Source organism: Rhinolophus hipposideros, assembly GCF_964194185.1.
Source record: "Rhinolophus hipposideros genome assembly, chromosome: 1".
NCBI classification, from domain to species: domain Eukaryota; kingdom Metazoa; phylum Chordata; class Mammalia; order Chiroptera; family Rhinolophidae; genus Rhinolophus; species Rhinolophus hipposideros.
The window spans coordinates 75558707-75582777 of record NC_138047.1 but is presented as its reverse complement, the minus strand read 5'-3'; positions in this window follow the sequence as shown (position 1 = coordinate 75582777).

The following is a 24071-nucleotide window of genomic DNA, read 5'->3' as shown; positions in this document are numbered from 1 at the left end:
GCATTTTTTAAAGAAACAGAACAAAAAATCATCAGATTTGTTTGGAACCACAAAAGATCCCGAATAGCCAAAGCAATTTTAAGAAAAAAGAACAACGCTGGAGGAATCACACTCTCTGACTTCAGCTTGTACTACAGGGCAACAATAATCAAAACAGTATGGTATTGGAAGAAAATCAGACACACAGACCAATGGAATAGAACTGAAACTCAGAAATAAACCCATATAAATACGGACAGATAATTTTTGACAAAGAAGCCAAAAACATACAACGGAGAAAAGACAGCCTCTTCAATAAATGGTGCTGAAAAGCCATTCGAAAGCCACGTGCAAAAGAATGAAACTAGACTGCTATCTGTCACCAGGTACCAAAATTAACTCAAAATGGATCAAAGATCTAATCACAAGACCTAAAACAATAAACTGCATAGAAAAAAACATAGGTACTAAACTTATGGACCTTGGGTTCAAAGAGCATTTTATGAATTTGACCCCAAAGGCAAGGGAAGTAAAAGCTAAAATAAATGAATGGGACTATATCAAAGTAAAAAGCTTCTGCACAGCAAAAATACCATCAACAAAATAAAGAGGCAATCAACCAAATGGCAGAAGATTTTTGCAAAGAATGCCTCTGATAAGGGGCTAGTATACAAAATATAGAAGGAACACACATAACTCAACAACAACAAACAAACAAACAATCCAATTAAAAAATGGGGAGAGGACCTGAATAGACATTTCTCCAAGAAAGACATATAAATGGCAAATAGACATATGAAAAAATGTTCAACATAACTAATCATCAGAGGCAATTAAAAACCACAATGAGATATCACCTCACCCCAGTTAGAATGGTTATCATTAACAAGACAAATAGTAACAAGTGTTGGAGAGGCTGTGGAGAAAAAAGGAACCCTTATACACTGTTCGTGGGAATGCAGATTGGTGCAGCCGCTATGGAAGGCAGTGTGGAGGTTCCTCAAAAAATTAAGAATAGAATTACCATATGACCCAGCAATCCCTCTCCTGGGTACCTACCCCCAAAATTCTGAAAACATTTATCCATAAAGACATGTGTGCTCCAATGTTCATTGTAACTTTATTTACAGTGGCCAAGACATAGAAACAACCGAAGTGTCCTTTGATAGATGAATGGATACTTTAAGAAGTTGTGGTATATATACACAATAGAATAGTATTCTGCCATAAGAAAAGATGAAATAGTACCATTTGTGACAACATGGATAGATTTTGAGATTATTACGCGGAGTGAAATAAGTCAGACAGAAAAAGTGGAGAACCATATGATTTCACTGATATGTGGCATATAAAACTGAAAACAACAAAAGAACAAGACAAACAAATGAAGAAACAAAAACTCATAGACACAGACAATAGTTTAGTGGTTACCAGAAGGTAAGGGGGGAGGGGAGTCACATATGAGGGTAAGGGGGATCAAATATATGGTGATGAAAAGAGAACTGACTCTGGGTGGGGAACATACAATGTGATATATAGATGATGTAATACAGAATTGTACATCTGAAATCTATGTAACTTTATTAACAGTTGTCACCCCAATAAACTTTAATTTAAAAAAAAAAGACTTCTCTCCAATTGGATTCACCATTTGGTTATCTAAACATCATCTCTTCTCCATGGCCATTCAGCAAACTCCATAATGGCATAATCATAAAATCTCCAAATTCTCTGGATTATGCTCATCCCATGACCAGTATCAAGTCACAAACAGATGTCTTACTATATTTTGAAATAGCAGAAATTCTGTCAGATTCAAGTCTTCAATGCTAAACTCATTGTCAAGTCAACTTTATTTTTATTTATCAAGCAAATATCTTTATATGAAGAGACAGTACTATTAAAATCAACTAGATTTATTTACTAGGAAAAAAAATGATTCGTTTGGTTTTACAAAAAAACTGTTCAAAACAGAAGTCTAAGGAAGCTAGATTTCTATATTCTCAGGGAATAGAAATTTGGTTATCATGGCCATCTTTGCAAAATACTGTGCTGTACTCTCTCAACACAATTTTATTTCACTTGTAACCTATGAGTTATAGAACAGATTACTGGCATTGCTATTTGCATGACCCAATAAACAGCAATATTTCTATTTTTCAACACTTCAGGGAAGGTCATAACAGAGTTATCACTGAGTCCAGCTGTCTAAAACCATCTCTTAAATCCCGGTTTACTAATATATATAAGATCTGATTAAAAGTCCCAATGGGACATACAAAAGTTGAGAAATCTAATTCTAATGGATTAATTTCTAACAATATTAAAGCTGATAACTCCTCCTCCCACTAATTAATAACATCAAAGTTTTCCTTCTGTTTCTAAGGGTGGGATTTCTGGAAAAAATTCCATAATAATCTGACTCTGCTTTAAAGGATACCATTAACCAAGCAAACATTTTCACAATGCTGAACAATTAAATCTGCTATATTGCAGCTGACATTCAGAGACATGCTGGAAGAAGCTGCTCAGTAGAAATTCATTCAGTGAACTCTTGGCACACATCTCCTAAGCCCATCCTTTGAAAAGCAGAATGTAAATACCTGTGGTGCTAATGGGTCTATTATAGCAGTCATTTCAAGGAAAGGACAGAGCAGCATTACATTACTTGAAATGGTTTTCAGCTACCACATCCTTAGGGATTTATAGGAATGAATAAGAAGCTATCATTATTGCAAACTGGAATTTTATGAGTATCTGTGCTAGTCATTTGCCCACGTACCATGTGTAATGTCGTTAGAACATTGTGTAATTGATAGTCCTGTTTTTAACATGTTGAATTCACATTTTCAGGACATTATAAATTTATGCAAGCATATTGATGGAACATAACCACTCTATCTAGAAGCAAACATTCAGATTGAATAAAATTTTATTAGAGGTAATTAAAACTGTTCTAAAGAGTTTCAACCCCAAACACTTGGATGGGTAAGCATAAGTAAATTTCACCCCTGGTAGGTATTCATAGACAAATGCAACCTGTAAGAATATTGGGACATTATTTATCTTTGATGCTGGGATCAGGGGGAAAGGTAGAAGGCTCTCTGATCATTTATATTCTTATTATGCTATGTGTCCAAATGGAGAGTAACTTAAAATGAAAATAGACACTGAAGGCAGACCCTGTGGCTTTTATTGCTTTACTCTGAACATTAACTAATAGGTCGATAAATATTCTGATTTGTTGGTAGAGACCGAGTGACCGATCCAGTTACAAATATTTTACAGAATTTGGACACAAACTAAAAAAAAAAAAAAAAAAAAAAAAAAAAAAAAAAAAAAAAAAAAGCCTTAGACTATATTTTATGTCTAAATGTCAAAAGATGTTTTTAAGAGAAAACTGTGTATAGAATTTGAGTGTCTTTTTTGCATTTTATAAAAGGATATACTTTTCAGAACTGGATAAGAATGTTATCCTGTCTAGAGGAATGCTCACACTGAGACCCCATAGCCTTTTATTTAGACATTTGGACATGAGTATAATTGTCAAAGTTAAGGACTATTTATCAGAGGTTTTGTCAAGAAACAAGGCTCAACATGTATTTAGAGCAGGCTCACTTTTGAGAGTTCAGAGTACCTAAATGCCAGACAGACTCTGGAAAATCATAACAGAGAATTAAACAAACACACAGACCCTAAGAGGGTGGAGAAGAGAGTGCACTCCTGTGTCTAAGGAAAGACTAGGCAGCCTGTGTGGCTGGAATAGAAAAGGCAGAGGGAGAGCTGTAAGAGGGCTTCACAGGCTGTGATAAAGGCATATATTTTATTCTGGGTGGAATGGGAAGTCATCAAAGGATTTTGAAGAGAAGAGTGAGACAATCTGACATTTTATATATATACATATATATATTCATATACATATACATATATATTTATTTATGTATTTATTTATATAAAATGTTCAAAACAATCATAATTATTTACTACGGGAGTAAAAAAATATAAGCTTTCTCTCACTTAAGTCACTTACACAATAAAAACTTATTTATTTTTTTATTGCGGTAACATTATATAAGCTTAGTAATATTATATAAATTTCATATGCACACCATTCGTTTAGTTTGGCTGCTTTGGGTATGAAAACCTTCCTTGCATTATCTTGAAGAAGAACGTAGAACAAAAAAAGCATAAGTGTAGGGTGAGGGAGACGAGGGCACGAAGACTGAAGAGAACATTAGAACAATAACAAGAAGTTAGGCAGAAGTGCAGAAGGTATGGCAGTCGGAAAGAAAATAGGCCCAGCAATATGGTAGGAGGCTGTGGTCAGCAGATCCCTTAGTAGTAGGAATCCCTGCAGAAATCTTTTAAGAAAACTCTTACCCCCTAAGTTGTTTTCTCTGCGATGTAATGGATGTATCCATTAGCACCTGTCCCCTACCTGTATAAATAACCTTCGAACAATATGTGCTGCTACTTTGTGTCCTGGATGCTGAGAGGGAATCACAGAACAGAGCTTGTGGTTCATGTTCGTGCTGATCTTGGATGGAGAGCTCAACCCAGCCACAGAAGGACGTATTAATCAGGATGAGCCAGGAATTGAGAATTGGACTGGGATGCATAAATCCTGGAAACTTGCCAGAAATAATAGCAAACATACCAGCCTTCTAATGATGTATGACATGGAACCATGACTGATAAATTTTACAAATATTAAAGAAAAGTTTGACCCTACAATGGTGACTCAATCTGATCATAGAATTCTAGGTTACAATTTCTATAGTAGAAATTACTCCTTATAGAAATCATATTTAAAAATTCACATTTATGCATGTAGGCACTAAGCTTTCAAAATTCACTAGAAATAAATCTTGGTTACTTACAATCTAATAGATTTATTTCTTTGAGGGTAAACTATTGATAGTCCTTTCTTTTTGCTTTGGAATCTTGAAATTCAAGAGTTACCTTGTTTGAACCTTCCTTGGACTCAATGTCTTATTTCTTCAATTTTCAATTTCCACTTCTACGCTCAAACTCATCAACCAAAAGAGTAAATAGGGCAGCCTAATCATACCCATCAGCCCTCCAGTGTTTATCACTGTGTCACCAAAACTCAGTAGAGGCAAATCCTCTGTCACAAAGGCCATTCGATGAGCATAGAAGGCAAACATTCCGAGTAGTTAGAGAATTAAAATGTTTTATCTACCCCAGTGCACTCAAATTACTTATCAGATGACCAGAAAAAGTGGTTTAGTTTCACACAGCCACTGAGAGGCTGGACTCCTGGCCCAGTGCTCTGTCCCAGTGTAATATACTTACAATATATCCATCCGACTCCAGTTCCATGTTCCCTAGGAAGTACGCCTGGCCTCAAAGGGCAGTGCAAAGCTCTCAGATACACATCACAAAGCAGGTTTTGTTTTATAGTTGGCATTTCTGCATATAGCATTATGCCACTCTTCTGGAAATCGATATTTCAAGGAAATATGTATCTCTCAAATACAATTAAATAATGCCAAATAAACAGATACATGACTCTTTTTTAAAGACTCCATTTCATCCTGTTATAGGCAGAAATACAGTATATATAATTATCAAATTCATCTTTGTAGATGATTTATTTATACCACAATATGGTTCAGAAAAATTACTTAACTCTCCATAATAACCATACTCCATGATGGTTCCCAACAATCCCCGCTGCCTCGTATTCACACTCTAGTGTCGTTCCTTCCTGTGCTGTACACGGATGGGCTGTGTCACCCATACAATAATCTTGAAATTCAAGAGTTACAATAAGGCCATACAATAAGGCAGAAGTGAAAATATATTAATTCTGAGATTAGGTCATAAAAGACACTGTGGCTTTCCTCTTGGTGGCTTTCTCTTACAATCTTTCACTCTTGGATCACTTGCTCTGGAGGATGCCACACAATAAACAGCCTGAAGAGAGACTGACTTAGCAAGGAACTGAAACTCCTGCCAATGACCACTTGAATGAGCTTGGAAGCAGATCCTTCAGCCCTCGTGAAAGTCTTCAGAGATGGCAGTCAATACCAGCAGCTTTCGAGGCCTTAGACACAACCACCCCGCTAAAGTACTCCCAGATTCCTGACCTCCAGAAACTGCTGCCATATAAATATTTGTTGGTTCAAGCTGCTAAGCCTTGACGTAATTTGTTACATGGCAAAAAGTAACAAATATACTTCTTATGTCCTTTCTTTGGCAAGTACATGCTAGGACTAAATGAAGCTTTGGCTGGGGTCTAGTATGTTACTCTTGGGGCAGGTATGGGGGCTGGGCACTGCTAACCTACCATTCCAAGATGTGGTTTCAAGAAACAGTATCTTGAAGAAATTGTAGATGAGAACAAAGTAGACAATTTGAAATCAAGATGCTATTATCAAACAGGAATGGCAAAGACATAGGATAAAGGACAAAATTCAAAAGGAATGGGGTGATGGAGCCTGGGATACCTCTTTTGAGACTCTGGGATTGCCTTATGTGGTTTCTGTGCGCCTGAAAAGGGCATGCTGGAAATACTTAAAGAGGTTGCTCTGAGCAGATATTAATGTGATATTCGAGGATTGCCATAGTCAGGACCAATCTTATCCTTTCTCTTTACCACTCATACCATCTCTCAGCTTCAAGTAACCGTGATAATTTCTCATCTCTATGTTTTTATGGAAGCTATGACATCCAAAAGAAATTCCCTGTCTCCTTCTATTCACACAACCCCTTGGATTGTACCTTTTTTGGGGAGCCAGTCTGATTCCTTTTCTTCTTTGCACTCTTCCCTCAACAACTCAACTCACAGGGATTATTCCCTCCCCTTATTAAGAAATCGGCACCTGTGCCATTCGCATACTGCCTTCATTGTTCATACCTATTTGCACATAAACAATTTCTAGAGAGCAGAGCCTTCCCTAAAACATTATTGTTTTTCTACAAAGATCCTAATGTAATACCTTTTATTTGACAACAGTGTGATAAATATTCATTAAATTACTTATGTAAGTTTTCTTATTGCAAAATGGGCCCTGTTTCTTGGTGGATAGTTTTAAAAAGTCAATCAAAAAAGAAAAAAAAAACAATTCACCACCCAACAATCACCACTCAGTATTTTTGGTGGTATAGTTTTTTTTTGCAGATAGGTGTGTGTGATACATGTTGAACATGTGAAATAGAGTCAAAATGATTATGTACATGCTTTTTGGACAATGAATAACAAAACTTATTTACTGAATGTGCTATTTCGGGACTTGGAGCAAAGTCTTGGGATATAATTATTTTTGTAGCTCCCCATTAACACCAGGTGCTCTTTGCCTGTAAAAGCAATGTGTCACTTATTTCAGACCCTTTATGGGTTATTTCTATTAAAAGTATAATTATGATTATAAACAACATTCTTAGTCAGTATGAATTTCAATGTCATGTCATAAACAATACCATCTAATAAAAAGGAAATAAACAGCTATCAAACTATTTCAGTGAGCTTTAAATAAAGTGGTTGAAAAAGTTAAGTGGAACTCAACATCCATGCTTAGCTCACCTAATTTTTCAATATTGATCAAGAAAGGGTTACTCCCTCAGAAAATCAGTCTGCTTTCATTTTAAACACAGCTCTGTAAAGGACAGGAAATGACAGAATTTCCCCTCACTTTCAGTTCTAATTTTCTTTGTTTTAGTCTTTCCTTTTCTATAGTTAAAAAAAAAAATACTCAGGTGATTTACTTATTAAGTTTCTTAATCTATGAAATGGAAAAGATAATACACTTACCTAACAAATCTGGCAAATAATAAAACACTTAAAAATGTTACTACGTATTATATCTGTTTTGTTTTATCACCCTAATTACCACACTTTTGCACACATGCATATGTGTGTGCATTTACACACACACACACACACACACACACACACACACACTTTCTTTAAACCAAGAAACAGAACTCTTATAGGTTCCTCGATGTGTGAGTTTTATCTGTCTCATTCTTGATTACACCAAACAAGGGTTAAGTTAAATAATTAATTAAGCAGGTAAGTATGAACTTCTCACAAATAAAGCCAACAGACTGTTGCTGTTTAATAGTAAAATGTTCATTATTTAAAAGAAAGTATACATTAATGTCCACTAAAAGTAAACAATTTAAATTGTTGAGATACTGGGTATTAATGCACAGTCAGAAACTTCTAATTAATATCAGAGCTATTTCTTTTGTTATTGAGAGTGAATGGTTGGGATTTATACCTTCATAATCTATAGCAGAAAACTGTATTAAAAGCCCTGACATTTGATCTTAATATTCTCCTTGTACTCTTAACAAGTGTTAAATGTGCCATGATCCTGGTCATGCATTATGACTATAAATCCCATTCGAAAACCTAAAGTCCTAATCTCTCAGTAGATTTATTACTGGCTCAGGAATCCCACAGACCATGCGCCAGTTTGGACAAGACTATCTTCACCGCCAGTCACAGCTGCAGCCAAACCTTAAATCCCAGACCATTCTCACAACTGAATATGGCGGCAGCAATTTTAGCAGTCCCAGCTGCATCTCAGTCACAAAGCTGACTTCGGAACAGCAGAGTGAGCTCTGGGAAGAACTTGGGAATCACCATTTTGGTCCTCTCTTCTCTGCTTTCTTTGCCACTTTCTTCCTTCAATGTACCCTCTCCCAAACACACTTCTACCTCTAGAATCCTCGGGCTCTCTTTCCTCTCTTTACACTAACGTACAAAGGACAAAGCATTTTTGCAGTATTAGTTCTCCAGGTATTTACATTCATTTTGGGCCAAGCTTTAAACAGTGGAACACATCAGGAAAGTTAAAATTTAAGCATCAGTATTAAATTACTGGTATTTTGGGGACCAAAATTCTTTGAAAACACATCACCTAGTTTCTTAATGAGGCCATCTTATTGGCCAATATTGAATTTGAGAATGCAGTGATACGTGTCCGGTATTCTGTCTTGCATCAGCTGAATCACTCTTACAATTACAGTACTTAGGAACGCTTTTGTAGCACTAGAGATTGGCCATAAGGACAGAAACAACTCAGGCGAGCAAACAGGTGGAGATATAAAGAAGATACAGGGTTTTCACAACAAAGTCATCTAACCAATTGATTTTTAAGAAGTTACTTATTTTATAAATATAATATTCATTTAAAAAATGAGTAATTTTACCAACAATCTCACCACTCCAATACACCATTGTTTCCTCTTTGATGTACATTAATACTTCACTCATTAATGTTTATTGAGAATCTTCTATATCCCAGGTGATTTGTCATGCTCCCTTCTAATCTTTTTTATCCTTGCTTATGCAGAATTTTAAATAATCTGTAACTATAGTATACATATATTTTTTCCACTTACTATATTATTAGCATTTTTATGTGCTACTATTTAGAGATATGATTTAAATTTGACACATTTTTCAAAAAATAACTTTTCTTGAGATTAACCAAATGAGAGTAACCAAGTGATAGCTGGAAAATATGCCTTTCCTGGAATTAATGGGAGGCATTATGAATGCCATAAAAGCCCTTCCCATAATTCCAAACTAGTTTACCTGGAAAATTTCCAAGGGACATCATCATTTGTTCCCAGTGCAAAGAAGAAGGCAGCTTTTATTGGATTGGAGAGACGCTAATAGCTCTCCAAGAACTTATTAGGTATAATTTATTTACATACTAGACATTAGTATGTGTTCACAAGGTGTTTTTCAGACTTCTTTTCACAAAAGAAAGCTCTAGTGAGAAACCGTGGTTTGTTTCCAGTAAAGCCTCTAAGGTATTGCAGTCTTCCCTGTCAAGGTTCTGGTGAGTTTGATGGATTTCCTAGGCCAAACCTCTCATTTTCTTCCCTCCCCCCCACCACACACACAGTCATGAGTTACTAAAGACTGAGCTGCAGTAAATGAAAGCATGTTGCATAAAGACACAGTGTTGGAAGGACTGTGAAGTGAGCAGAGGGGAGCAAGGTACAAAGAAATAGAGAATATTAAATTTAGGAATATCCTAAGTTTAAGAATCAGCCACCTTCCTATCAGTCTAAAATAAATATGATTCACAAAAGAAGGTTGTAAAATAGTATTAAAGCTCTCTTCATCCATCCTTACAATTATGAGTGAAGATAACCCAAATTTTCCTAAATGAGGCCCTGGAAACAAGACAAAAGTGATGTGTTGGGACAGGGTGAAGAAGGAAAGCAGCGTAATCTACAACGTGAACGTCTCAGCTGCCTTTAAATACGTTTGTCAAGAAGAAGGGCAAGAGTGTGTGAATTTGGTGTGTATGATGGGGTAAAGGCATAAACAGAAGAGTGGTTTAGAATGGAAGTATTTTTTCATTTTCTTTTTTTTTGACAGCGAGGTTCTTTTGCGATAAAAGTCCACAATAATGAATTCTGCTTTCTTCATTATTTTGCTCAGCACTGATCTGAACACTCACCCACCTTTCTCTGTCCACAGTTCTAGCTAATGCCTCTACCTGTCCCTGTTATAGTAAGGGGAACTAGCCCCTGATATAGCTACTGAGGGGACCCCTCAGTAGTCACAGAGAGGTACCCAGGCACAGAGGTACCCCACTTCCTAGTCCTCCTCTTGGCCTCCACTCCTACTAGTAGCAGAACTGGTCTTAGAACAGAGGGCTTAATAACAGTTATTTATGGAAAGCCTGTGATGTGCCACTCTAAGGTCCATCTAATTCTAAATGCCCTGCTCTTGCTCTTGAATTGCATATACTATTTTTGGTCAATATTTTCTTACAGGTTACAGATTTAAAAAAAGATAAGGGGGGGTAATAAGAATTAAAGATATTTCTTTATTCAAGAATTCTTCAGCCACTTAAACTGTGGTATGCATATTTGTATATCGAAGAGAAAGTTGTAAGGAGGGTGCCCCAAATTCCTAGACCATGCTACTTCTCCATTCTTTCCAATCCTTCCCCATCCTCTCTCTTACCTTTCTGTCCCTTTCCCCTTTCTTTCTCTCTCTCCCTCCCTCCCCCCTTAACTCTCTTTTCCTCACTTCTCTCTCTCTCTCTCTCTCTCTCTCTCTCTCTCTCTCTCTCTCTCTCTTTCCTTCACTCCCTCCCTCTCTTTCTTTCTCCGCCCCTCCAACCCCTAGGCTCTTGAAGCACCACTAACACAAAGAACATGCCAAATACATTTAAAAAACAGAAGTGATCTATATCAGTCTATTATAGACCAAAGACAGTAAAACCATATGAAAAATGTCTAAGACCTATATTTTATGCCCCCTAATGAGTTAAAACAGATAATTACATTTTAAAGTTCTTACCGAACAAAAAAGCATATTCAAAAAGAAAGAGAAAAACGACCAATTATTTCCTCATGTGGCCAAACAGGCTAAATCACTACCATTAGAAAAAGCAAAATTGATTAAGGAAATAAAAGACAGACATCTACCTTGACATATTATAAATTCATGTTATCTAATTTCAACTGAGCTTTCACTGCTTCTTGGCAAACCTCCCTTTGTTGATTTCATAACACATTCTTCAGAGCAGCTGTTACAACCCTTCTGCTTTCCTGAGGCCCTGCCCTGTTTCTCCACCTCTCCCCACCTCGTTCCAACTCTCAGCAGATGATTTGCCTCCTACTCCACCCAAGAGATGAAGGGGACATATCCAGCATAAATTCCCTCATTTGCTCTTCTTACTCCCTCACTCTCTCTCTAATTCCTAATCGACTGGCTCCTCCCTAATTTAGACCATTCTGAGCCCTCATTTCACTGCTCCTCAGGAGCCATCTCCAGCTTTTCTTTATCCTTGTATTTTTTGCCTTTCTTTCTGCCTTCAATAGATTCAATTCATTATTCCCATATCCTCCCACTCTCTTTTTTCACTTCTGGAAAAGAAATATCAAGACCTTAAGTTATAATGTAAAAAATATTTGCTTAAAGCATCCACTAAATTTTGCTGTTTATTTTTAATACTGACCGGTTCGGGCTTCTATGTAGTATATGTAAATAGTTGGGAAAAGGAGATTTTCCATTTCCATATTTATTAACATCAAGTTTTCAACAAAGCATAGATATAGAAATGTATCATATTTACAAGTCTCAATTCAAAATTTAATTGTACAAAAAAATTCAATGTCTAGTTCAACAAGTCCCTGACATTCATCCCAGCCCCATGAAATTCCTTTTTAGCAGGGTTGTCTCTGTGTTCGGGGGCGTGGGGGAAATCAGACCATTATTACCACTTTCTGAGATGTCCACCATCCAGTGTGGACATCAGTGATTGTTTCACATGGGTCACAGCTGCAATCTTCCTCCTCCCCACCCACAGTCGGGCTCTCCTCACAGTCTCTCTCTCACACACACACAACCCGTTCTGTATCTGCTGATCCCTTTGGGAGTCTGACATCCATTCTGCTCCTGCCTCATCCAGTAATATGGACAACTCATGATTATATGACACACATCTGCCTAGATAAACCACTCAAGTTTTTCTTCTCAGGGGTCTTGTCAACTCCTTGGGTCTATCTGAAAAAGAGGCACAAGTATCTTCTGCTATAGCATCCCCTCAAATTTTTCTGGGGTTCGGTCATCACTGCTGAACCTCAGCTTACATGGAGCAGGGAACAGTGCTCTCCTTTCTCAGACACCCCCCAGTGATGACCCTTCTCACTTTGACTTTGTCTCTTCTCCGCACCCCTAAACTCGAAGCTTCAGAAAGTTGAAAGACTTGTTCTGAATCATCAAATATCCTTTCTGCCCTAAGTTCTCTTAGGGGATAGAACTTCTGAAATTTCACTGAGCATTTGCTGCAAGCTTCCTTCCCTAAGGCAGTTGATACTGCAAATCCTAGATGACTAAATTACTTATTAATCTGTACAAAACACATCCTGCCACAATGTCTTTTCCCATTTACTCTGAAACCATCCATACTGATATTAGGCCTCACCTCTCGTATTGGAGTCACCCAGTATACAGCCCAAGGCCATTGCCACACTTCTATCCAGGCTTTCCTACAGCATCACCCACCACCATCCTGTTGAATGATACACGATTCCATGGGGCTGTATCAGTACTCCTGTTTCCTGCAGTCACCACTGCTCTGCTCCCTGATACCAACTGCTATAGTGGCTGTTTGGCACTGGAGGTGCTGCTACCATTGTTGCTCATAGAAGTGGCTTTTCAGGATGCCAAATGGGTGGTTGCAGTGTTTCCTGCAAGTTGCAGCTCTTGCTCAAGCAGAACAGGTTTCTCACTGACACTGAATGGCCTGACCTATAAGATACTATCAAGAAAGCTTAGTTACTATGGTGGATAACTTCCTCAATAGAAAGGAACAATGCCTTCTAAGAGATCTCTCTACTACTGCTCTTAACCCCACTGCACACTTTTCCTTCCCCACCGCCCCAAAGGTGTATTCCCATCTCATAGTGCAAGACTTTAAAAATATGGTTTCAAAGCATGATGCTCATCTGTTCAACTTTCCAATACCTCCCTACATGATTGAGAGTAAAAGCCAAATCCTCATCAGGGTCTACACGGTCCTATGCGATCTGGTTTCCAATTATCTCTCCCAATACTCTTGCTTTTTGCTTGCTCTGCTGTAGTCTTTCTGTCTTTAACCTTGGTCCTGGAACACACTAGCAGGCTCCCAACTCAGAGTCTTTGTAAAGAGATTGTCTCCTTTCCCAACAATACCCTACATTCTGGTGATCTGCCTGGCTCATTCCCATATTTCTTTCAAATATTTGCTCAGAGATAGTCTCACTGAAGCCTACCTTGGCCACTCCACTTAAAGCTGCAACCTCCAGCATTCCTTACCCTCTTCTCAGATTTATTCTTCTCTCTAGCACTTATCACCTTCTAACATATCTCATGCATTAATTATTGACCATGTTTATTGTCTGTCTCCACTACAATGTAAGTTCCACAATGGCAGTGATTTTTATCAATTGTCTTTTCACTTCTCCATTTTCATTCCTCAAAATAATGCCTGGCATGTAGTACTTATACAATAAATATATGTGCAATCAGTGATTGATGAAGTTTCTCTGGAGCTGGCTGAGAGGCAAAGAAGGTGGCACGCTTCCACTTTGTATCAGCAGAGCTCCTTCACTAAATCCTCCAAAGGAAAACACAAATCTTTGCATCTATTTTACCTCAGCAGGGATATCCCTGATTAGTAATTCAGTCTCCAAAGGAATTGGTAAATGTTCATCCCCTTTTCTTTCTGTGAGGGATTTGGGCTGGGATTTTTCTGCCCCACAGATCTTTCATAATTTGGCTCAGTAAGCCCAGACATCCAAGCAAATCAAAGCCGTGATGTTCTTTTCTAAATTCTTAGTGTTTCCAGATGAACACAGTCCTCCTAAGAACATTAGTGTAATAATTGCCTTTCATGGAGCATCCTCTCTGCCAGTTACTACACTGGGTCCTTTATATATGTTCAATTTAATACATAGAACCACCATGTTATCTCCATGTTATATGTAAACAGGCTCAGAGAAGGAAACTCCATAGTTTGCAAAGCTAAGGATCCCACAGCTCAAAAACATTTCAGAAGCTTTGTGACCCCTGCAAGCTCTATGAAGACCTCCATGCTGAAAACACAAAAGCCTTTTGTCCTCACTCATTTCTATACTCTAGCAAGTTCACAAGGGCTATGTCCTTGTTGTGTCTTCAGCATCTGGCATATTTCTGCCATGTATTCCTTGCTAAATAAATACTCATTGATTTCAATGAAATCAAACTTCATACCATGCAGGAACATGATATTTTGACTCGATGTAATCTACAAAGGTAATTTATTAGATGCCTAAATATGTCTTGGAAGGATAAGTGATTATTGGAAATTTAGACACAAGAAAATCCCCAAGAAAGTCATAAAGAAAGTTTAGATAAACTATTATAATTTGAGATGTGCCATTGTGTCAGCACTGATTTTCAGCAAATAGCAAGAACCACAAAAATCCATAATTTTTTTTTATCAGCCTTAGAAAAACAGTTCATAGCAATAGACTAGAAAGTAATATCTCCATGGAAATAGTCAATATTTCAATATTTTGTTACTGCTGTTAGTAATACTCTCTGAAATAATGAGTTCACCCCAGGGGGCATGAGTGAAGAAATTATTATATTGCTGTAGAATCCACTTGAATTATAGTGGACCAAGTGTTGATGTGGCTGATGTTTTTCATACTTGTTACTTGACAATGTCTGTTGCATAATGCTTCCTTTGTCATAGTATAGCTATATCATGCCTATTTACTATATTTCTGCACCATATTCAGACATATTAGAGGTCCTGTAACATTCTGAATTTCTGGAATACAACAAAATCCTAGTAAATTCCCTGTTATAAATTTAGTTTTACCTCTGCAGTGAGCTGAATGATTTCCATGCTGGCCATCTGGATCTATGACTAGGCTTAAAATGGTTTTTAAGTAAAAATACCACAATAGCTAAAATATTTCTAAGACCCATTTTCTATTTGCTTAGAAAACAAATGCACTCAGCCTAAATGGAAAGAGATTAATTGAGTTACCACTTAATCCCTAACATTTCATTGTATTACTTACTCTTTTTCATGTCCAAATGGAACTATTGTCCATCTCTGGGGAATTGTTTCTGCTAGGTATGGGACTTGGGAAGGCAGGATTCCAGGACTACTCAGCTACCCTGCATTATTAGGGAAACACAGCATTTGTGCTGGTCTCCCATTGTGTATGCTAAGCCTTTTTATTTCTATTAGGGAAACTGCATTGTACTCTCAAAGAGAATCCTATCAAAGTTGCTTTCATAGAGATGGAACTTTCAAATATCTAAATGACAATATCCTGGTTCCTTACCAGAAAGCTCTACTGAAGCAATTGTAATAATATACATTATTAGAGAAACTAAAAATCGATTACCATACTCTGATAAACATTCAGAGTAGTGAGGCAAAGTACCTCATCCATCAACTCCAAAGGACCTAAACATGGAGTTTGTTACTTGTTATCATACCAGCATAAGAAACAAATAATTGAACAAAATGCTGGCAAAACAATTCTAGGTTAATACAGTTAAGTGTGATATCCCAGATATCAAACTATCTCATTTTCTAACATGTTATTATAATTGACTGCTTTTAGAATTAATTTCAGAAGTCTGCATTTGCAGACCAAGATTAACTGGAAAAAGAGTTTACTATCTTGGCCTCAAACATCTTAGAAAGTTCAAAGCCAAGAAAGTGAATTGAAAACACAATAAATTCTCTTTGCGATAAGAAAAGCGTTATATCTCCTTATTTGTACGTCTCTATTTTAAATAAGATAGACTCAACATGGACGAATTCCAGATCAAGTCTGTCTTGCCTGAAAGTGACAGCGAAGCAAACACATTCAGATCTCATTCCAGTGAGACACTTCCAGGAAGAACTGGGATCCCCCCCACCAAGAGAAGCACAGTCTCTTCAAGTTTAGCAGATGAATGCAGTCCTTTCTGTTACTAGGTTTTTGGAAGGAGAGCATGTCACAAAACCTTTTGGCATTCTAACCAAGAAGCCAGCTTTCAAACAGCATTTCTTTCTTACAGTTGTTGAAAGGTGCTACTCCCCAAGCAGTAAATATCAGTGATTCATTAGCATAATGGCAAAGAAAAACAGATGACCAAGAACTGTGTGAATGGATTATTCTATTGCTGGGAGTTGCGGTAATGAATCACCATTTCCACTCAGTACTCCTCCCTTCTTCTTATGTTGGGTAGCTTCCCTTCTTGAAGGAAGACATTATGAAGAAGAGACTTTATAAGCCAGAATTGGGAAATGATGTCCTTCGGCTCTGACTCAGAAAGTTGGCTTAAGAAATTTAACTACCTATACCAATATTTCAAAGTCGAGTTCAATATTTTCATTAACACTGAACGATCTGTTTTTTCTACCTCATTTTCACACAGAATATAAAGAACTAAAATTACACACACACATACACACACACACATACACACACACAAATGGTTAAGGCTAGGATGACCAGAGATCCCTTTCATAAAATATTTTCCCTTAAAAAACACATTTTGAGACAAAGCATAAATACATGTTTTTTTGAATATCAACCTTTTCCTTCCTTTGAAAATACTTGGGCCAGGATTTCTATTAATTAACTGGAGTAGGATGGAAGACTTTCTCCTGATCAATGATTTAAAAGCTACGTATAGCAAAGGAAAGGAAGGAAGAGAACGAAGGCTCTCCAAGATCTTAGAGAAAGAGGAGAACGTAATCCATTCAAAAACTATCTCAGAGCCATAGCATACACCTATATTTGCATCACAAAAATTCCTAATTTATAGGTTTGGGGAAGGGCAACTACTAGCTCAACTTCAAGACCTACATCTCCACTAATTTCACTCATGTTCTCATCCAGTGGACAATAGTATAAAGAAAGAGGGGAGTAGGAAAAATACTTTCTGTGAATAAGACGAAGTTATTGTGTTAGTTTCTGGCTTTTTTCTTTTTAACATAAAAGTTTGTACGAAGCCAAATCTTGATGTAGCATAACAACTGGAAAGACAGCCGAGAGGCATCAGGAACTGTACTGGAATGAGAATCAGGAGGGTTCTATCTTACCTCAGTTCTCCCCATAACTGGCTGTGCAAATTTGGCAAAGCATTGCAGAGTCCTTCTCCTTCATTCCAATTCCTACATTGGGAGGACTTGGACAAACTGAGCCAATTCGAGTAAGTTTCCCCATAGTATGAAAATTTCTATTGTGTTTCCCTGAAAATAAGACCTAGCTGGACAATCAGCTCTAATGCGTCTTTTGGAGCAAAAATTAATATAAGACCCGGTATTATATTATTTATATTACCCTTATTTTACTATAAGACAGGGTCTTAATATAATATAATGTAATATAATATAAGTCCCGGGTCTTATATTAAATTTTGCTCCAAAAGACGCATTAGAGCTGATTGTCTGGCTAGGTCTTATTTTCAGGGAAACACAGTAGCTAAATAAGACAAAGCTAAGATGAGGACACAGTACATTCTCTCTTATCTTTCTTCAAAGAAAGGAGCCAAGAAATCTGTGTTGGGGAAAATAGTTCTGGGATTTGGTCCTGTTAATAGCATCACTATATTCCACCATGAGGTTTCTTATACACTTGGGAAAGAAAAAAAGGGGGGAAAGTTGTGAAGTTGATTCAAGTGAAAATGTTCCCTCCATTAGGTACAAACACTCAAATACAGACTCATGGTGTGGTTAGTCAAAGTAAATTCTAATCAAGGATTATACATTAGAATGATAATCATGATAAATTGGTAAAAGGTAGCCAATTTTTGAGATAACCAACAGTTTTCTTTAAAAACTTTATAAATCACCACAGTTTTAACTGTAACCTTGAACAATATAGCTAAGAGCCACTATCGTAATATCCAACGTGCTTTCAGTCATTACAATGTGTCAGATTTTAAAAGCACTGTTCAATTTATTCTTAGTAATAACTATATATATATCAAATAGGTAGTATCATTGTTTTCATTTTATAGCTAAGGAACAAGATTCATAAAAGAGAAGGACTTCGAGGTTGCACAGTCATTAAAGAAAGAGCTGGCACCTGAACAGAACCACAGCCTGTCCTCTCAGAAACGGTGCTGCACTGCCTCCCTCTTTATGTACAATTTCTCTGGTTCAAGTTACAGTTCTGTTTTTCAAGAACAGAAAATATTCGTACCCATTTTATGAAAAGTCATGCCTACCATATAAGCTTCTTTCATCAATTATTCAAGACTACCTCATGCAGGGACAGCTATCAGAATTAAATAGCAAAAATTGTGGCTTGCAAGGGAACAACATATTTTATAAGTGCAAGGATAATGAACCTATAAGATTTCTCCTTGGCAAATTTTTCAAAATATTTCACCAAACCTGAAGATTTACATTTTGCTCATTTTCTATAAGACAGTAAAAATAGAGTAAAAAAGACGGTGTTTTAAAAGTTAAAGAAAATGGGTAAATATTATTTTTATTTATTACTTCTTGCATGCAGTTTATGTTTAGGGTTCAGAATAATGTTGTGTTTAGTCTATACACTCTTTTTGAGAAAATACTGTCATGCATGTCAGCAGCCTCAGACCTAGATTCATTATAAAGCTTATTTAGGATCATTAGTTCTTTCTCTTCTTTTGATAATTCTCTTGGAAAATAATTTCTCTGTCTTGCATATCTGTCCTACCTTATTAGGGACCTGCTAAAACTGTTACAACTTAAAACAGTCCTCTATGCTTAGTCACACTGCTAACTGTATGAAAGACAGTAGCAGGTTAAAATCAAACAAATATTTAAAGTATGTCCAATTTGAAGTTCTTTTGATCCTCAAATTTGGTTTCCTCAGAATTGTGGCCTATGCAAAGCAAAGCTATTAGCTGATGAAATGAAGATATTCAAGCATATGTTTCTATTCTCATGTTAAAATTAGAAATGGAATTGCAGTAACTCTTTAGGCACTATCAGTTAAAGTAAACAAATGTCATTAATATAAAACACAATTCAATGTTTTTCTTCAGCAATATAATGAAAGTAGAACAGGATTTGAATTCATAATATACTAGTTCTAAAGAGAAAGTATGATAGAAAAAAAGAACATGAGCTCTGGAATAACACAAGTCTGGTCTGAGGTAAAAAATATCCTAACTGGAAAACCTACCAATCTGTTTTGTCAATATTGTTACTTAACTTTTCCAAGTCTTAGTTTCCACATCTATAAAATGGGACCCATACAATTTAACCTGCAGAATATTTATAGAAATTAGAGATATTGAATATGAAATAGTAGCTAATTAAGTCACTTAACATCAATTTCCTTACCGTTCTTGTGCCTATTCAAAACAAATATGGTTAATGTCAAAAAACTAATCCGTTATGGACCAACTTTGTAAATTCTAAAATGCTGGCAATGATAGCATCGGAAGAGAGCCCTTGGCTAGAGTTTTTTAGCTGCTATCACATTAGACACATGATTAGGTATTTAGTGTTTTCCCCTGAGAGAAACATCGATGTCTGAGATGCTTTCCCCATCCTAGGTTTCCCGCTCACTTACAGCTTTTTTACATTTTCCTATTTTCCAAAATATGTGAATCTTTGATAACTAAACACCTGTTACTTGTCTCCCATCTGAGGGTGAATACTTGCAAGAGGAAATTAAAATTTCTATGAGAAGAAAAATTGAAAAATGTGGTTTACATGTGTGGGCAAGTGGATTACCTGCAATGGACATCCAGGATAAGCTAGACATGCCCACGGCATGGGTCCCCCGGCACTGGTACTGACTAGACCTCTCCATGTGCGGGGCTACCATAGGATGTACAACCAACATGGGTGAGGAAAGGAAACTGCATGATCCTTGCGTGCAGCTATGTTCCAGCAAGAAGAACTTGGGGAGAAATTGATTATACAATTCCTGCGACCAAACTCACCCATCAAACTAAATCTTTAAATCATCTTCTGTGGAGCAAAGTGTGCAAGGAAGTAGAGAAAGACCAGGAGAATTCCACTGCTAACGACCCCTCCACATGAAAAGAAATCATCAAGAATAGGAAGGAAGCACTCCCTCATCCAACATTGATAAATTTACTAACTCCTTATTGGGACACACAGTTTAGTTGAAGAACGCAGACCAAAGTTATATTAAAAAAAATGACCTATTCAACTAAAAAAATTTACAAGCTATGGGAAATAGGAAGTTATTCAGCATGGTAGGTGAATGACATGGTGTTAGAATGAACCGTAACAACCATGGTCAGCATGACAATCACCACTAGTATATATCGAGTCAGGAACTGAGCTCTATCCTCTATCTTCTATCCATATTACTTAGTAAAGTATCTCAGAACAAGTGTTCCTTTTCTCATTTCATCTCTCATACAGTTTAAATAATTCACACAAAATTATACAACTTATTACAGAGTAGATCTAGAACTTAAATCATAATTTGTCAAAACGAAGCCTGTGATCTAAATATCATGTGTATGCAAACTTTCTGTTGTAACAGGACAAACTCCTGTATCTTTGCTCCATTTCTCCATGATGGGATACAAAATCAGGTCACAAGTCTGATGTTCAATATATAAAAACTCGGCTTCTATATGTCCAAACTGACAGGAAGAACATCTTTCTCTGAGTTTTTCTCTCCAAGGAGTCATAAAGACCCCCTAAATTAATCAATTGAACAGATTCTTCTAAGGTTACCTATTGCACTAAATCAGAAGTGTCCCTTATGACCCATCTCTGTTAGAGCTGACATTTGAGCAGCACCCTCTGTTGGCCTACCTCAGTTTCTCACAATGTAGGTCAAATACTTGTAAAGAGTAGGGCGTGGTGTCATTGCTAAAACTAGCCCAGTCCAGCAGTTCGGTGCAGGGCCCTGTTAGTGCAACTGCTGGCCTTGCAGTGTTTCCTCAGATGCTAAGGAGGATACAGTGTCTTTAATTTTATGCTCAGCAACAGTGTCCATAAGTTTACCTTGTTACTGGTGTTTCTAACTTGGATGTTTACTTACTCATTGACATAGTTTCTCCTTAGGGCATAAGGTTGCCAACAGGACAGTTGGGTCAAAGTGGATTCCAGTGTAAGCTACCTATAGGACCTTCATCTTTCCAACTCCTACTTAGTTCAGGAACCGGTCCATTGTTCCTCTTTCTGTCTCTTACCCCGTTTCCCCAAAAATAAGACCTAGTTGGACAATCAGCTCTAATCATCTTTTGGAGCAAAAATTAAGACCCGGTATCATATCATGTCATATCATATCATATCATATCATATCATATCATATCATATCATATCATATCATATCATACCCGGTCTTATATTATAGAAAAATAAGACTGGGTCTTATATTAAGTTTTGCTCCAAAAGACGCGTTAGAGCTGATTGTCCAAGTAGGTCTTATTTTGGGGGAAACACGGTATTTCAGCACCCTTGTTACTTTCTTTACCATACGACCTTTTTAAAAGATTCCTGGTCTATCCAAAACTTTTTGATGACTTACACTTCACAACAAAGTACTTCAGGTCTTGACCCCTTCCTTCCAAAAAGACCTCTGTGCTCATAAAACAAATATTTGTAGCTTTTCACCAAGAACTCCCAGGTTCCCATAGCAATGAGTAGGAAGGCAGGGCATGGGGTCACCTCTCCTACTGATTGACTTAATACATCCAGACACACTCTTGCTATAAAACACTCTCTTCTTTTCCACCTCTTCTCATCTCCCAAACACTGCATCACTCCAAAATCAGTGTGTATCCTACATTATCTAAATGGAATCTACATATTTGTTCTCTGATATCATATACATGGTTTATATGTTCAATATATAAATTTGTATTGATCATCTTACCTTTCCATCTGGTTTGAAAGGTAATATATTTTCTCTAAAATTAATCCTACTATCTAGATCCTGCTCTTTCGTAATTGCTGAGGGAACTCACTCCTTCTTTCTCTAATTGAATGCACTCCTTCAAACATCCTTTTCTTGTTTGCATTGTTAATAGCATGCTTGTATTTAACATCATCTCCTATATTCACATCCATGCCCTAACTATCATTTCTCTGTCATGTTTCTAGAAGGCATTGTCTCCATCTACACTTACTCGTATTGATTTTATGTCTTCATTTTTCCATTTCTTCTAAACTTATTTGCAATCTACTTACTCTAAATGAACCTCTATCTCTAAGGTTAAGAATGGCTTTCTTCTCACCAAATCTAACATTCTTTCCCCAGCACCTTTTCTTCTGTTCCTCCTTATAACTGATATTTATTCTTCAACCTCCACAACTGATGTGGCCTTGAACTTTATATTTTCTGTACTATTTCCATGAGAAACATTACCCACTTTCATAGATTGAATGATGCCTGATTCTCAAATCTCTGTGTTGGGTTCTTATGTCTCTGGCAACTTTGAGCCTTTTTCCCCCAGCATCCATCTCACAATTTGAATGCTCCATGAACTCAGTTATGTCTAAATTAGATTCACTTCTGTCCCCTTTCCACCTCTATACCCCAAACTCCTCATTTCAGAGATGAACACTAAAAATCTTAGATTTATCTTTTATTCTTATCTTCATTTCATGTCTCATAATCAGTCATCAAATTCTGTCAACATATCCGTCAAAATGTCTCAGTTGCATTCTTTCATTTTAATCCCAACTCTCACAGCTTTTTGTCAGAATTAGTGCCATTGCTTCACAACTGGTCGATCTAATTTCAGTCTTCCTTTCTTCTACATCCTGCATGCTGTGTTCAGTTCAGTTTTCTAATACATGACAGTCATATTTTCACACTTATAAAAAAATAAAATAAAATAAATTTTCTTATCCTGGCTCTTTAGCTTATGAAAAAGTGATTGCACTTACTTCTCCCAATATCTATTGTTTTGAAATGCAAAATTCTCTCCAATTATGTTGTCTCACCACTTCCCCCAACTTTTGCCTAATATTCCCCTCCCACCACCATCATAAACAAATATTTCATGTTCAATGTCGTCCCAAGTATTTTATAATTATTTTACCAAAATTTGAAATATCGAAACGTTATTCAAAACAAACCTCTCCTTCAAACCATTTTTACCTCTATTGCTTCACTCCCTAATTTGTTTAACATTTGTTAGTCATACCATATGCTTTGTACCCATACCAGGGGTGGTTTTTCACTGAAAACAATAAAACTGTGTTTCTTCTTAATTTATAATATTTAGATCACTGTCCGTTTAATTTACAGTCTTCTCTACTTAAAATTTTATTTTAGTTACTCAGATGAAATCATGACTTGCCTCACTGAAGACAGTTAGAATTCATTCATCTCTCTTTAACTTGTTTATGCTAAAGCATTCTTATTACAATAGCTATAAGGGCAGTCATTGGGAAGAGGGAAGCAAAGCATGAAATGAGACAGCATATGGTAACTACTTGAATCGTAAACCTCAGAATCAACAGGGCTATGTTTAAATACACAGGGCTAAAATTCTTAGTGACACAAGGTCCTTGGCTTTGTGGAATGAATAGTTAAATCAGGGATTTATTTCTTTTGCAAGGACACACACATCATCAGTATTTTTAAAATTATCTAAAACTTGA